The sequence below is a fragment of the Schistocerca nitens genome, chromosome 5, assembly GCF_023898315.1.
Source record: "Schistocerca nitens isolate TAMUIC-IGC-003100 chromosome 5, iqSchNite1.1, whole genome shotgun sequence".
NCBI lineage: Eukaryota > Metazoa > Arthropoda > Insecta > Orthoptera > Acrididae > Schistocerca > Schistocerca nitens.
Genome location: NC_064618.1, coordinates 319,787,712 through 319,804,581, shown reverse-complemented (window position 1 = coordinate 319,804,581; position 16,870 = coordinate 319,787,712).

Sequence of the window (16,870 nt, the reverse complement as noted above, 5' to 3'; positions counted from 1 at the left end):
ACGTGCTACAGACGCGAAATAGAACCGACAGGAAGAAGAAGCTGTGATATGCAAATGATTAGCTTTTCAGAGCATTCACACAAGGTTGGCGCCGGTGGCGACGCCTACAACGTGCTGACATGAGGAAAGTTTCCAACCGATTTCTCATACACAAACAGCAGTTGACCGGTGTTGCCTGGTGAAACGTTGTTGTGATGCCTCGTGTAAGGAGGAGAAATGCGTACCATCACGTTTCCGACTTTGAAAAAGGTCGGATTGTAGCCTATCGCGATTGCGGTTTATCGTATCGCGACATTGCTGCTCGCGTTGGTCGAGATCCTATGACTGTTAGCAGAATATGGAATCGGTGGTTTCAGGAGGGTAATACGGAACGCCGTGCTGGATCCCAACGGCCTCGTATCACTAGCAGTCGAGATGACAGCCATCTTATCCGCATGGCTGTAACGGATCGTGCAGTCACGTCTCGATCCCTGGGTCAGCAGATGGGGACGTTTGCAAGACAACAACCATCTGCACGAACAGTTCGACGACGTTTGCAGCAGCATGGACTATCAGCTCGGAGACCATGGCTGCGGTTACCCTTGACGCTGCATCACAGATAGGAGCGCCTGCAATTGTGTACTCAACGACGAACCTGGGTGCACGAATGGCAAAACGTCATTTTTTCGGATGAATCCAGGTTCTGTTTACAGCATCATGATGGTCGCATCCGTGTTTGGCGACATCGCGGTGAACGCACATTGGAAGCGTGTATTCGTCATCGCCATGCTGGCGTATGACCCAGCGTAATGGTATGGGGTGCCATTGGTTACAGTCTCGGTCACATCTTGTTCGCATTGACGGCACTCTGAAGAGTGGACGTTATATTTCAGATGTGTTACGACACGTGGCTCTACCCTTCATTCGATCCCTGCGAAACCCTACATTTCAGCAGGATAATGCACGACCTCATGTCGCAGGTCCTGTATGGGTCTTTCTGGATACAGAAAATGTTCGACTGCTGCCCTGGCCAGATCTCTCACCAATTGAAAACGTCTGGTCAATGGTGGCCGAGCAACTGGGTAGTGACAATACGCCAGTCAATACTCTTGATAAAGTGTGGTATCCTGTTGAAGCTGCATGGGCAGCTGTACCTGTACACGCCATCCAAGCTCTGTTTGACTCAATGCCCAGGCGTATCAAGGCCGTTATTACCGTCAGAGGTGGTTGTTCTGGGTACTGATTTCTCAGGATCCATGGACCCAAATTGCGTGAAAGTGTAATATGGGTTCTAGTATATTTGTCCAATGAATACCCGTTTATCGTCTGCATTTCTTCTTGGTGTAGCAATTTTTTTGGCCAGTTGTGTATTACCGTTCAACCCAACCTAGACATCGGGCTACGCTTCAGATTGGTCTGGCACCTCACTTAAAATTACAGGGGAGGTGCAAATCTAACCAATATTTTTGCAAACTTTAAATGGCGCGCGCGTTTAAAGGGGTGCCTAATATTTTCCGGAGGACCGAGCCCAGTTGGCAAGAACAGAGCAGATGGCTGTTCGCCGTGGTGGCCTCTTTGCGGTCCGCCTGCTGGCGCTCTAGTGTTGTGCTCGCCGCGACCAGTTGCAGGCCGTACGTGACCCGACTGCGACAGCGCCGGAGTAATCCTCAGGAGCGACGGCCTGTCCGGGCTGGGATTGCGCTCGGCGCCGAATAACGCCCCGTTCGTAAGCCGCAGCGCGCAGCGCCAGGGCCTGGAGGCAGTCCTGCGACTGGCAGTCACAGCTCAGATTGCCGCACACCTCTGTACCCTTCTTAGATACCTAGCTAAGCTTCAGCATTCGTCTGTAGAGCCACGTTTCAAAAGCTTCAATTCTATTCATATCTGAACTGTTTATCGTCCACGTACAAGAAAAGACCACCTATCAGTTAACTTTATATTCGTTATTACCAAATTTTTCTCTTCTTAAGAAATACTTTTCTTGCTGTTGCCCGGCTGCAGTTTTCAGGGTGGACAGAGAGGAAACGCCTGTTTTTCACTAGTGAGTAATATTCCTAAAGCATTCGGTCTTCAGGACACAAATGGCCCATCGGGACCATCCGACCGCCGTGTCATCCTCAGCTGAGGATGCGGACAGGAGGGGCATGTGGTCAGCACACCTCTCTCCCAGTCATTATGATGGTTTTCCTTGCCCGGAGCCGCTACTATTCGGTCGAGTAGCTCCTCAGTTGGCATCAGGAGGCTGAGTGCACCCTGAAAAATGGCAACAACGAATGGCGGCCCCTATGATCATCCATCCAAGTGCCAGCCACGCCCGACAGCACTTAACTTCGGTGATCTGACGAGAACCAATACATCCACTACGGCAAGACCGTTGCCAACTGATACCTGGTTTTATTTTTAAAAAATATTACATTCAGTAACAATATTTTATTGCATTTTTGAAATCTACACACCTTAATTAAGTTCGGAAAGTACGGTCGTTGAGATGACGTCCTTCTTGCCAGACAAAAATTTGGATCCTCTACTGAAACTTACACATGGTTCCCTCCAGCATTTCATTTGGCATAGCTTCAACTTCCTGACGAATGGAAATCTTGAAGTCATCGGTGATACTGGGCTTGTTCACGTTCACACTCGATTTCACTCTCACTCTCACAAAAAGAAGTCACAGATCGATAGATCCGGGGGCCAAGGATCATCACTATATTGAGAAATGACATGTCCTGGCAACATTTGTCAAAAATGGTCAAATGTGTGTGAAACCTTATGGGACTTAACTGCTAAAGTCATCAGTCCCTAAGCTTACACACTACTTAACCTAAATTATCTTAAGGACAAACACACACACCCATGCCCGAGGGAGGACTCGAACCTCCGCCGGGAGCAGCCACACAGTCCATGATTGCAGCGCCCTAGACCGCTCGGCTAATCCCACGCGCCCAACATTTGTCGAACCACTTTCATGGGTGCTCTCACCGTGTGAGCTGTGGCACCATTCTGTTGGGACTACATTTCTCTCGTGTTCACTCGACGCCTTTCAAGTTTTGGATGAAGAAAGTTGTTTACCATTTCGACGTAGCACGCTGGTGTCAGAGTAGCAGCGGTTCCTCCCTCTTCAAAAAAGTAAGGTCCAACAATCCCCATCTTGGAGGTACCGCACCACAAGGTTACTTTTGAGCTGTGGAGAGGCTCTTGATGCGGTTCTTGTGGGTTATCTGACGCCCAATACAGAGAGTTCTGTACATTAACACAACCATCCAGATGGAAATGGGCTTCATCACTCATGAATATTGGGACATCTGCATCTTCCCTAAGAATAGCATCCTTTATGCCACAAAATTCTATTCGCTGCACAAAATCCGATTCACTTAGCTTGTGGACAGTCATGATTTTGTACAGGTGAAATTTCAGATCATGTAAGATGCGATGAAGCATGCGACGCAACATACCCAGCAATACAGTCTGTCTCCTAGACAGACTAGAAAGAACAGCCGTTCTCACTCTGTCTATGTTTTCCGGAGTTCGAACTGTACGCGGAGCAGTAGATGGTTTCTTTTGAATCACAGATGTAGTAGTTCTAAACTCTGCAGCCCATCTGAGTATTGGGTTTCGATCTGGTACTGCATCTCTACATCCGACATTAAACTTTAGATGAAAAGGACGTTGAACTGTAGCCAAAGAATCATAGTTTCTAAAGAGCTTCTGTACCGCGAAAGCACCATGCTTTACGCTTCAACAATCTATAGCGTTTGAAACTGCATTGACAACGGTCGATGTAGGTCAATAGCCCCATACGTCGCCGAGTACTAGCGGTTTAAAGAACATGCGTTAACTCTGCTCTACCCTGTATATCCTCTCTACTTCGGCCATCACTTTTCATGACCAAATGGCAAAACTCACCTACCTTCACTTCTTTTCATGATCAAATAGCAAAACTCATCTACCTCTTCTGACATATCATTTCCTAATCTAATTCTCCCTGCATCACATGATGCAATTGATAAGTTCCATTACCTCTGTTTTAATTTGGTTGATGTTCATTTTATAACCTCTTTCCAACATTATCCACTCCGTTCAACTGATATTTCAAGTCGATCGCATATTCTGGCAAAGCTACAATGACAACGGTAAGAGTTTGTTGTAACTTATTCTCCAAAGTTCTGCTTGGCTTCCTTTACTGACTGCTCAGTGTACAGACTGAATAACATCTGAAATACTGCCCCTCTTTAAAGCCCTTCCACCCTTGCTACTGATTTCTTTCACTCCTGAATTTTCTCCCTGCTAGCTTCAGGACTTTAAAAAAAGTGTACCCCATATAACATCTACCAAACCTTTCTCTACATCTACAAACGCTATAAAAAAGGTTTGCTTTAATCTGTCTTTTGAGATAACTCCTGAATTTCTCCAGAACCCAAACTGATGTTCCACTGTATTGGCCTCTACCAGTTTTCCATCATTCTATGAATAGTTGGTGTCATTATCTTGCAGCTGTGACTCATAAAACTGAGAGTCTGGTACTATTCATAACACTCAGGAACTTCCATTTCCGAAACTGGGATTTCTGCACTTATATCAGACACAGAGCTCGTAATCAGGGGCAGCGCATTTGATAAGTAATAGAAACGTCCAGAGTACTGGACTGGATCTCAGCCATTGCTTAAATTTTGAACAAAGCTCAGCAGCAATGGCGACCGAAGATTCCCGTTATGAGGAGCCCAAGAAAGAACTGGCTTGGTTGCAAAATGGAATTTTTATTTATTTACTTTACGACTTGTTTCACTCTCAGCCCAGACATCAGGGAGAAAAACTAGTTTCCTCGGCACAAATTTATGAGTCAGTAATCAGCTGTAAAGAAATATTGACAATTAAATAAAGCAATTGGGAAACCACGACCCGAGTTGTGGAAAGAGCATTACCAAAGATAGGCTTACTGGTTAAAAACACTCGAGGACCACCGGCAAGTGTACAGAAAGTCCCGAAATCACCAAATATGGCACGTCATCCAATAAAATTTACAGGACACATCCACCTACGGAAATAAATAAGAATATGTTTCAAGGCGAAGAGCAATAAGCGGAACAAACATGCGAAACCACGTAAATAAGGGTGGAGATAAAGCAACAACTACTATGTGCTAAGAGACCTCGACACAAAGAGTACGTGAGAAAGACAAAGTTATGCTATTTTCAGAACTCGGGTCGTGATATCCCAGTTGCTTTATTTAACTGACAGTGTAGCTTTATAGCTGATTCCTAGCTGAGTCGCCCAGATGTCTGATGATGCTCCTGTGAGAAGGAAACGCGTCACAAATTAAGTAAATACAAAATACCATTTTGCAGCCGATACTGCCTATTCTTTCTTGAACGTCTCAAGAGGGTGCTGTTCCATTAGCCAAAAGATATAGCGGTGTGATTTTTATAAGGAATCAGTCTCTTTTTGCCAAAAACTTGTCGACGATGCTGGAGGAGCGGAGAGCGATTCAGGGGAAACAGTTGCCCCTAAGGTGGGAAACTGCCCCAAAAAGACGGAAAAATCAGCAGTGATCAATAATATGAGTGTGCAAAAGACAGTGGAAACCATTGCGTTACAGATACATCTCATCTATCTATAGTAGATGTGGACTGTGACCGAAGAAGTGCATGATGATCACTCCGTTGACAAAAGATTATTCATTAATCCCCCATTCCGATCTGCAGGACTGCCAAAGGGCAAGGAACAATGCGAAAAAGTTTGAATAACCCACGGAACGGTAACATTCTACGAGTCGGAGCATGGAATGTATGAAGTGTGAATATAGTAGGGAATGTAGAAAATTGCCGGCCGAAGTGGCCGTGCGGTTAAAGGCGCTGCAGTCTGGAACCGCAAGACCGCTACGGTCGCGGGTTCGAATCCTGCCTCGGGCATGGATGTTTGTGATGTCCTGAGGTTAGTTAGGTTTAACTAGTTCTAAGTTCTAGGGGACTAATAACCTCAGCAGTTGAGTCCCATAGTGCTCAGAGCCATTTGAACCATTTTTTTTGTAGAAAATATGAAAAGGGAAATTCAAAGGTTCAGACTAAATACTGTAGTTGTCAGTGTTATGGACTGGAAAGAAGATAAGGCTTTTTGCGCAGACCAGTATCGGATAATATCAATAGCAGCAGAAAATAGTGTAACGGGCGTAGTATTCGTTTGAATAGAAAGGCAAGGCAAAGAGTCAGTTATTTGAACATCTTGATGACAGCAAATCAACGCCAACAACACTAGTTCAGGTATAAATGGGGGCGTCACAAGCAGAAGATGAAGAGATAGAGAAGGTATACGAGGACACTGAACGGGTAATTCAGTACTATTACTTCTCCTTTTACAGCGGTTCGTGGACCAGTTTGGGAAGTATCTGTAGGCACATCGACACGCGTTCGTGTTTCTTTGAAAGTGGTAACTGAGAAAGGACGACAAGCATTCTTCTGAAATACTATGTGCTTCTTGCGATATTAAAATTGTTGCGTAGTATTACGGAGTCTTCAAAATCTATATTTAATTCGCAAACACAGAAAAATAAAAACAGAAGCTTCCAAACCCAGCAAGGTGATAATAACTGAAAATGTCGCTCTCAGCTGCAAACCATTTTATGAAAATCTTGTATGCTGTGATCCCCGTAGCTTGTATGTGTTTTTTCAGGGATGTCTTGAAAAGTGTTTATTTGCCAAACCGGTAACAGGGCTCACAACCTACCATCAGTGGCCTCCGTTACAGAGGATAAACAAACAAATGCATGCATTCACATGCCTATAGCTCAACACTTTGTAGACAAACACACAATGATCACGTCTACATTAAACGACGTATCTGTCAAGTGTAAAATTTATGATGATTAAAAAAAAAATGGTTCAAATGGCTCTGAGGACTATGGGACTTAACATCTGAGGTCATCAGTCCCCTAGAACGTGTAACTACTTAAACCTAACTAAGCTATGGACATCACACACATCCATGCGACCGTAGCGGTCGCGCGGTTCCAGAGTCAAGCGCCTAGAACCTCTCGGCTGGCTTATGATGACTAAAAAACCGGACATATGGGAGTAGGACTCGCGTTCTGAGGGTTCTGTACAATCTCAGTTATATATGATGACTAACTGAAACCCGCAGCTTCCGACAGGTGTTGTTGATATAGCTCGATGTGGACACCTGAAAATGTGTGCCCCGACCGGGACTCGAACCCGGTATCTCCTGCTTACATGGCAGACGCTCTATCCACCTGAGCCACCGAGGACACAGATGAATAGCGCGACTGCAGGGACTTATCCCTTGCACGCTTCCCGTGAGACTCACATTCCCAACTGTCCACAATTCTACATATGTAATGTACCTTATAGACATTTGCCCATTCACTCATTACTCGCGCACGCTTTGGCGATTCCCGTAAGAGTTTGGGCAACCTGTGCGCATTCGCACAGACGAAGGTCAATGGCTGGGTAGCCTTTAACTATATATATGAAGACAGTAACTGTTCTCGAAAGAACAGGGAATCGCCAAAGGGTGCGCGAGTAATGAGTGAATGGGCAAATGTCTATAAGGTACAATACATATGTAGAATTGTGGACAGTTGGGAATGTGAGTCTCACGGGAAGCGTGCAAGGGATAAGTCCCTGCAGTCGCGCTATTCATCTGTGTCCTCTGTGGCTCAGGTGGATAGAGCGTCTGCCATGTAAGCAGGAGATGCTGGGTTCGAGTCCCGGTCGGGGCACACATTTTCAGGTGTCCACATCGAGGTATATCAAAAACACCTGTCGGCAGCTGAGGGTTTCAGTTAGTCATCATTTATTCCAGGGAAAAGCGGCACGGTCATCAACAGTATTCTGTTCCTTCGAGGTCACTGTATTCATATACTCATATATATAGTCCATCTTTAGGTTTTGATGAAAGAGTTTGCGAATATCAAAATATGTGACATAAATGACTGTAGATTTTCACTGCACTGACGTAGAAGCTTAAATTTTTTTTGAACCACGGACGGACCTTAGTATTAGACGTAAATTTCAATGTGATACCTCTTCCTGTTCCTGAGTAAATGGGTCTTAACAGATGCCTTGCGATCATTTTATTTCAATAGACGGACAGAAAGACAGAGGACAAAGTGACCCTAGAAGGGTTCCGTACTTCACCAGTTGAGGTACAGTACCCTACAAATGACGTCAGTCTAGAAAACTTAACTCTCCGAGGATATATAAATTCTAGTTATGAACCTATATATAACCACGTCTTATTTCGTGCTAATAATAAAGTGTCGTGCGTCTGCAACACCCAGATCGTCGCTTGCATATATTACATTTTTCTGGGTTTGTGACCGCATTGTCAATGTGCAAAACTACCGACGTTTCGGTTACTGTTCCAAGTGATCTTCTCCAGGGTGTTTTTGTTTATGGTAAACAGTAGACAGAAACAGCCTGAAGGAGGTCACTTTGTTTACAGTAAACAAAAACTCTCTGAATAACGTCAGTTTGCCGGCCGGGGTGGTCGAGCGGTTCTAGGCGCTACAGTATGGAACCGCGCGACCGCTACGGTCGCAGGTTCGAATCCCGCCTCGGGCAAGGATGTGTGTGATGTCCTTAGGTTAGTTAGGTTTACATAGTTCTAAGTTCTAGGGGACTGATAACCTCAGAAGTTACGTCCCATAGTGCTCACAGCCATTTGAACCATTTGAACGTCAGTTTGTTTACAGTAAACAAAAACACCCGGAAGAAGGTCACTTGCAAGAGTGACCGAAACGTCGGTAGTTTTACATATTGACAATGCGGTCACAAACACAGGAAAATTTTATTACTATGACAATGGTCGCGAAAGCCTACGTTTATATTTAAAATACATTTAAACAGTGTTGTCAGAAGACTACTATCTCTTGTGTTTGAAGTGCAATGTCACTTGCTCCATGCCTCGATAGATCTGTGGCATATACTGACTATATATACTGAATAGTGCGTTTGGTTAAAATAATATATAATTGTAGAATACGTAAAGAACCAAAATCTGATGGCAACTGTTATCGATAGCCGTCCGCGGTGGTCTAGCGGTTCTGGCGCTGCAGTCCGGAACCGCGGGACTGCTACGGTCGCAGGTTCGAATCCTGCCTCGGGCATGGGTGTGTGTGATGTCCTTAGGTTAGTTAGGTTCAAGTAGTTCTAAGTTCTAGGGGACTTACGACCTAAGATGTTGAGTCCCATAGTGCTCAGAGCCATTTGAACCATTTTTTTTTTGTTATCGATAATACAATGCGCAAATTGATATACGAGGCTTGCCCAGAAAGTAATATACCGCATTTTTTTTCTCAGCCGAAAATACACTACTGGCCATTAAAATTGCTACACCAAGAAGAAACGCAGATGATAAACGGGTATTCATTGGACAAATGTATTATACTAGAACTGACATGTGATTACATTTTCAACAATTTGGGTCCATACATCCCGAGAAAAATCAGTACCCAGAACAACCACCTCTGGCCGTAATAATGGCCTCGATACACCTGGACATTGAGTCAAACAGAGCTTGGATGCCGTATACGAGTACAGGTACAGCTGCCCATGCAGCTTCAACACGATACCACAGGAGTAGTGACTGGCGTATTGTGACGAGCCAGTTGCTGGGCCACCATTGACCAGACGTTTTCAATTGGTGAGAGATCTCGAGAATGTGCTGGCCAGGGAAGCAGTCGAACATTTTCTGTATCCAGAAAGGCTCGTTCAGGACCTGCAACATTCGGTCGTGCATTAACCTGCTGAAATGTAGGGTTTCGCAGGGATCGAATGAAGGGTAGAGCGCCGGCCGGAGAGGCCGAGCGGTTCTAGGCGCTACAGTCTGGATCCAAGCGACCGCTGCGGTCGCAGCTTCGAATCCTGCCTCGGGCATGGATGTGTGTGATGTCCCTAGGTTAGATAGGTTTAAGTAGTTCTAAGTCCTAGGGGACTAATGACCTCAGACGTTAAGTCCCATAGTGCTCAGAGCCATTTGAAACATTTTTTGAAGGGTAGAGCCACGGGTCGTAACACATCTGAAATGTAACGTCCACTGTTCAAAGTGCCGTCAATGCGAAGAAGAGGTGACCGAGACGTGTAACCAATGGCACCCCATACCATCACGCCGGGTGATACGCCAGTATGGCGATGACGAATACACGCTTCGATGTGCGTTCACCGCGATGTCGCCAAACACGGATGCGACTATCATGATGCTGTAAACAGAACCTGGATTCATCCGAAAAAATGACGTTTTGTCATTCGTGCATCTACGTTCGTCGTTGAGCACACCATCGCAGGCACTCCTGTCTGTGATGCAGCGTCAAGGGTAACCGCAGCCATGGTCACCGAGCTGACAGTCCATGCTGCTGCAAACGTTGTCGAACTGTTCGTGCAAATGGTTGTTGTCTTGCAAACGTCCCCATCTGCTGACTCAGGGATCGAGACGTGGCTGCACGATGCGTTAGAGCAATGCGGATAAGATGCCTGTCATCTCGACTGCTAGTGATACGAGGCCGTTGGGATCCAGCACGGCGTTCCGTATTACCCTGCTGAACCCACCGATTCGATATTCTGCTAACAGTCATTCGCTATCGACCACCGCGAGCAGCAATGTCGCGATACGATAAACCGCAATCGCGTTAGGCTACAATCCGACCTTTATCAAAGTCGGAAACGTGTTGGTACGCATTTCTCCTTCTTACACTAGGCATCAGAACAACGTTTCACCAGGCAATGCCGGTCAATTGCTGTTTGTGTGTGAGAAATCGCTTGGAAACTTTCCTCATGTCAGCACGTTGTAGGTGTCGCCACCGTCGCCAACCTTGAGTGAATGCTCTGAAAAGCTAATCATTTGCCTATCACAGCATCTTCTTCCTGTCGGTTAAATTTCGCATCTGTAGCACGTCATCTTCGTGGTGTAGCAATTTTAATGGCCGGTAGAGTGATTTTACGAATGTGGAAGGTTATGTATTTATTATTTGAAGTCTCCCGAGTGACCGCGTCGAGCTTCTGTCACTTCCGATGGATAGCGTAGCTGCAAGACAGTCTATGGAGCATCTGCTGTCGACAGCAGTAAAGTTAGTCGCTGGGAACGGAGGGTGAGGCCATTAGAAGGCGGTTCGGTGGAGCTCCACGATTTGCAAAAGGTTCAAATGGCTCTGAGCACTATCGGACTTAACATCTGAGGTCATCAGTCCCGTAGAACATAGAACTACTTAAACCTAACTAACCTAAGGACATGACACACATCCATGCTCGAGGCAGGATTCGAAGCTGCGACCGTAGCTGTAGCGTGGTTCCAGACTAAAGCGGCAGGCATGTAGATAGTCGTTTTTCCCTCCTCCCATTTGCGACTTGTACAGGAAGGGAAATGAATCGTAGTGGTACAGGGTGCTCTCCACCACGTGCCGTAAGGTGGATTCCTGAGTATCGATGTAGATGTACATTGAAGCGCCAAAGAAACTGGTATATGCATACGTATTCAAATACAGAGACATCTAAACAGGCAGAATACGGCGCTGCGGTTGGCAACAACTGTCTGGCGCAGTTGTTACATCGCTTATCAAGATTTCAGTGAGTCTGAACGTGGTGTTATTGTCGGCGCACGAGCGATGGGACACAGCATCGCCGAGGTAGCGATGAAGTGGGGATTTTCCCGTACGACCGTTTCACTAGTTTACCGTGAAAATCAGGAATCCGGTATAACATCAAGTCTCTGACATCGCTGCAGTCGCAAAAAGATTCTGCAAGAACGGGCCCAACGACGGCTGAATAGAATCGTACAACGTTACAGAAGTGCAACCCTTTCGCAGTTTGCTGCAGAATTCAGTGCTGGGCCATGAACAAGTGTCACTTTGCGAACCATTCAACGACACATCATCGATACGGGCTTTCGGAGCCGCAGGCACAGTCGTGTACCTTTGGAGGCTGCACGGCACAAAGCTTTACGCCTCGGCTGGGCCTGTCGACACCGACATTGGACTATTGATGACTGGAAACATGTTGGTTGGTCGGACGAGTCTCGTTTCAAATTGTATCGAGCGGATGGACGTGTACGGGTATGGAGACAAGTTCATGAAGCCATAGACCTTGCATGTCAGCAGAGGATTGATCAAGCTGGTGGAGGCTCTATAATGGTGTGGGGCGTGTGCAGTTTGAGTGGTACGGGACTGCTGATACGTCTAGAGAAGACTGACAGGTAACACGTACGTTAGCATCCTGTCTGATCACCTGCATCCACTCATGTCCATTGTGCATTCCGACGGACTTGGGTAATTCCAGCATGACAATGCGAGACCCCAAACGTCCACAATTGCTACAGAGTGGCACCAGGAACACTCTTCTCAGTTTAACCACTTCCACTGGCCACCAGACTCACCAGACATGAACATTATTGACCATATCTGATATGCTTTGCAACTTGCTGTTCAAAAGAGATCTCTACCCCGTCGTACTCTTACGGATTTATGGACAGCCCTGCCGGATTCATGGTATCAGTTCCCTCTAGCACTACTTCAGACATTAGTCGAGTCCATGCCACGTCGTGTTTCGGCAGTTCTGCGTGCTCGCGGGGGTCCTACACGATATTAGGCAGGTGTATCAGTTTCTTTGGCTCTTCAGTGTAGCAGTAGAAGTAGATAAATTAGCTTCGTAGCTACAAAACTGGCGTTCTGCGTAGCGCGTTTCCTAAATTTCATGCCTACGAAGTTAATAAAACGTTGACGATTAATTTCGTATATTGACAGTCTTTCAGCATGGAAGTTCTGTCAGAACTGACTGATCTTGGCTGTTCTATTTTTCATCAATTTTCTGTCAGCGACAGGGCACCGCAATGTGAGATCGTTAAGCGTCGTTTGTGAGGGGTTAGCTTGGGTGGCTCACCTACAGCAGCCCGTCTCTCTCGTTCTCTCTCTGTCACACACACACACACACACACACACACACACACACACACACACGGTACATGTACAGGTGGGAAGAGGTGCCTGTGGTGTGTGGTACAGGGCGTGAACACGGCGGTCGCCGCTGCAGTATTCAGCAGCGGGCGGATGCGCCTTTGGCGGTGGCGGGCCACCTCGTTAGCGCGCGCTGATTAATTTGCGCGACTGCCTGCCGCGCAGAGCCGACAACACAGCGAGGGATCAATCTCCCCTCCTTCCCTCCTTCCCTCCCCCCCCCGCCCCTCCTCCCGGTAGCCAACGATCCCCCACCAGCCCTCTTCTCCCGCTGTGCCACTCTGCAGTGGCGGCAGTCGCGGCCGCTTAATTGGCAATAGCGTAGCCACCGTACTCACACTTCACCGATCGCCGAGTACAGTGTTCGCTCGTCCCAACTGGCGTCTCATAATTTGCATTTTCACACCGGTGCATGCATAATCCACTTTACTCAGTACAAAACAGCAGTTTCATCAGCGTGGGTGTCCGCAGAAATTTATGTAAGAGGGGGCAAGAGTTTAAAACTTCCACTCCTGATAATAAAGAACTTGAGAAATTCCTTGTTGATTATTAATAAAAATAATCAGCAAAATACCACTGATTACTATCAGCAGCTCCATCGCGCATAAAAATAAATCGTTTCTTGTCCGTCTTAACCGTCTGCTATTACCTCACGACACTTTGAAATCTGTTACTACACATCTATAAGGAGTTTTTCTACATTTAGAGATAGCTGCCATTCATCACACCAACTATAGATTTTGTGTAAGTCGTCGACACCTTACCGTACATAACAGCATCATCAGCAAACAACCGCAGATTGCTGCCCACCCTGCTCCCCTAATCATTTATCTATACAGGGAGTAGAAGCAGTTCCATCACACTTCTCTGGGGCATTCCTGACTATGAACTTGTCTCTGATGAACACTCGCCGCCGAGGACGAGGTACTGGGTTCTATAATTTAAGAAGTCTTCGAGCCTCTCACGTATCTTTTAACCTATGCTCGTAACTTTTGTAACAGCCTGCAGCGGGGCTCCATGTCAAACGCTTTCCGGAAATCTAGAAATATGGAATATGTCTGTTGCAAAAATGGTTCAAATGGCTCTGAGCACTATGGGACTCAACATCTTAGGTCATAAGTCCTCTAGAACTTAGAACTACTTAAACCTAACTAACCTAAGGACATCACACACACCCATGCCCGAGGCGGGATTCGAACCCGCGACCGTAGCAGTCCCGCGGCTCCGGACTGCAGCGCCAGAACCGCTAGACCACCGCGGCCGGCAATACGTCTGTTGCCATTCATCCATAGTACGCAGTATGTCCTGTGAGAAAACTGCAAGCTGAGTTTCGCACGAGCGATGCTTTCTGAAACTATGCTGAACCGTGGACATAAGCTTACCGCTCTCAAGAAAATAAGTAAAAATAAAAAAGTATATGCGCATTGACAATATGTTCAAGGATTCTGCAGCAAACCATTGTTAGGTATATTGGTCTGTAATTTTGCGAGTCCATTATTTTGCCCTTTTTATACACACGAGTCACCTGCACTTTTTTCCACTCGCTTGGGACTCGGCACTGGGCAAGAGATTTGCGATAAATGCAAGCTAAGTAAGGGGCCAAAGCCGTTGAGTATTCTTTGAAAAACAGAATTTACATTCCATCCGGATCTGGTGACTAATTTGTTCTCAATTCCTTCAGCTGTTTCTCTACGGCAGGGATGCTTCTTGCTATGTTGTCCATACGGGAGTTCGTTTGATGGTCAAACGACGGTATGTTTAAATGATTCTCCTAACTGAACGATTTCTTGAACGTGAAATTTAATTTTTCGTTTTACTATCTTAACTGCCGCACCAAATTGGGCAAAAAGTGACTGAATGGAAGTCTCAGAGAAACTTAAAGATTTTTACATAGGACTAGAATTTTCTCGGGTTGTCTACCAGGTCTTTTGCTAAGGTGTGACGGTGTAGCAGTTGTAATCTTACAGACGCTCGTATCTCTATTAACCTTTGTTTGTCGCATTTGCGCGATCTCTTTTGAACCCAGAGAGCAACAGCGTCTTCTTCCTCAGCATTTTCCGAATCTCATTATTAAATCATAGTGAGTTTTTTCCATGCTTAATCCACTTGCTGGACACATATCTCTCCAGGCCATGATTTATAATTTGCTTAAACTTTACTACAATTCCTAAACGTCCATCTTACTAGAACCAAGCGATGTCAGTTCACTGTCTAAGTGAGATGCCTTTTCTAGCAGAAACACTCTCCCAGCCTTCTTAACTAATTTATTAATTTTCGTAACCGTGGTTGCTACAATGACATTGTGATAGCTAATCCCCGTTTCTGCAGCGACGTTGTCGATAAGGTCCGGCCTATTTTTAGCTACAAGGTATAAGATATTTTCATTGTGTGTGGACTGCCGAGCTAGCTCCGCAAGACAGTTTTAGAAAATGTGTTCAAAAATAGTTTTCATGAATGTCTGTCTGTACCTCCTGCAAGAATCCATAAACAACCCAGTCTATACTCGGTAGGTTAAAGTCGCCTCCAATTAACAATGCATGATCTGGGTATTTTCTTTGAATGACTATAGAATTGTCACTGCCGAATGGGGTGGTCAGTAGAAACATTCAACAATTAACATGGTTTTACCTAGACCGGTTATATGCGACCAAATAACACCACTGTCATACTTAACTGCGATCTCAGTAGACACAATATTTTCGTCGACGGTAGTGAACACTCACCCTCCTATGGCTTCTAATCTGTCTTTCCGGTATACGTTCCATGACTCGGTAAATATCTCAGAGCTTTCCACTTTGGGTTTCAGCCAGTTCTCGATCCCGAGAATAATCTAAGTGCGAGAACTTTCCTGGAGGACGGTAAATTCGGGAACTTTTTACGAATATTTCGACAGGTTACTGATAAAATTTTGACAGTCGGAGTGTCTTTACTCTGAATGTTGTCTGACTTCTCTTGCAGCGTATCGACTGGCGAGTGTTCATCAGAGTAACTCTGATTATTACCTGGCCTAAAAGAAACCGCACTTGTACTCGACAAGTACTATTCTACCCGAATACTTGCTTCTTTTGTGTAGTGCATCACTGACCTATCAAGGGGAGTCCTACAAATTCCCAACTGATAATGCAGTTCTAGAAATCTGCAGCGAAGACCGTCACAGAATCGACAATCCTTTGAATGGGATCCTTCACACTGCTCCAAAACAAAGAACCCTGATCAACTCTGGGAAGAATACTGCACATTGCGAGTTCTGCTTGCACTCCATGCGCGAAGCCAGCAGCCTTCAGCACTTCTGCCAGCCGCCTTTATGAACGGAGAATGCCCACGGAATCCACGCAACAGGCGACGTTGGTGTCGACGTGAGCCGTAACTTGCAGATGACTGCACCCTGCACGCTCGATAGACGCAGGCAAGGCTGCCTCCACATCTCAGTGAAGCCTCTTGGCAGCTATACCGAGTGCAAATTGGCTTTCTTTCCTGCCTTGAACGTTACCTGCCTACGGGACTTCATAACGCGCTTTACGTTGGAGCTCCCGATACATAGTAAACCTTCCCCCCCGTTTGCATGCTCGGACCCTGCTGAAGCAGCGGCCACCTGCTCACTCATAGGATGAATGTGCAAGGCAGAGACCAATCTCCACACTGGCCGTCCACCTCAAGCGACGCGAACGCCCTACCACCCGCCAGTCACTCTGCTGTGAAGGGGGATCCACCGCGTCGGGTAGACTAGGAGGTGCCTTAGCAACAGAGCCTGGGGGTGAAACAAGTGACACCTGAGGTGTCCCAGCGACACGCCACATTCTCCTCCACTGCTACACCCCGAGGCAGCAGCCTGAGGGTGCCTGATGGTAGCCAAAAGCGCATTCAGCTGTTCGAGAACTGCGGCCAGCTCCTCCTGCGTCCGCACACAGCATGCACACATTCTTATTATACAGAACTCGT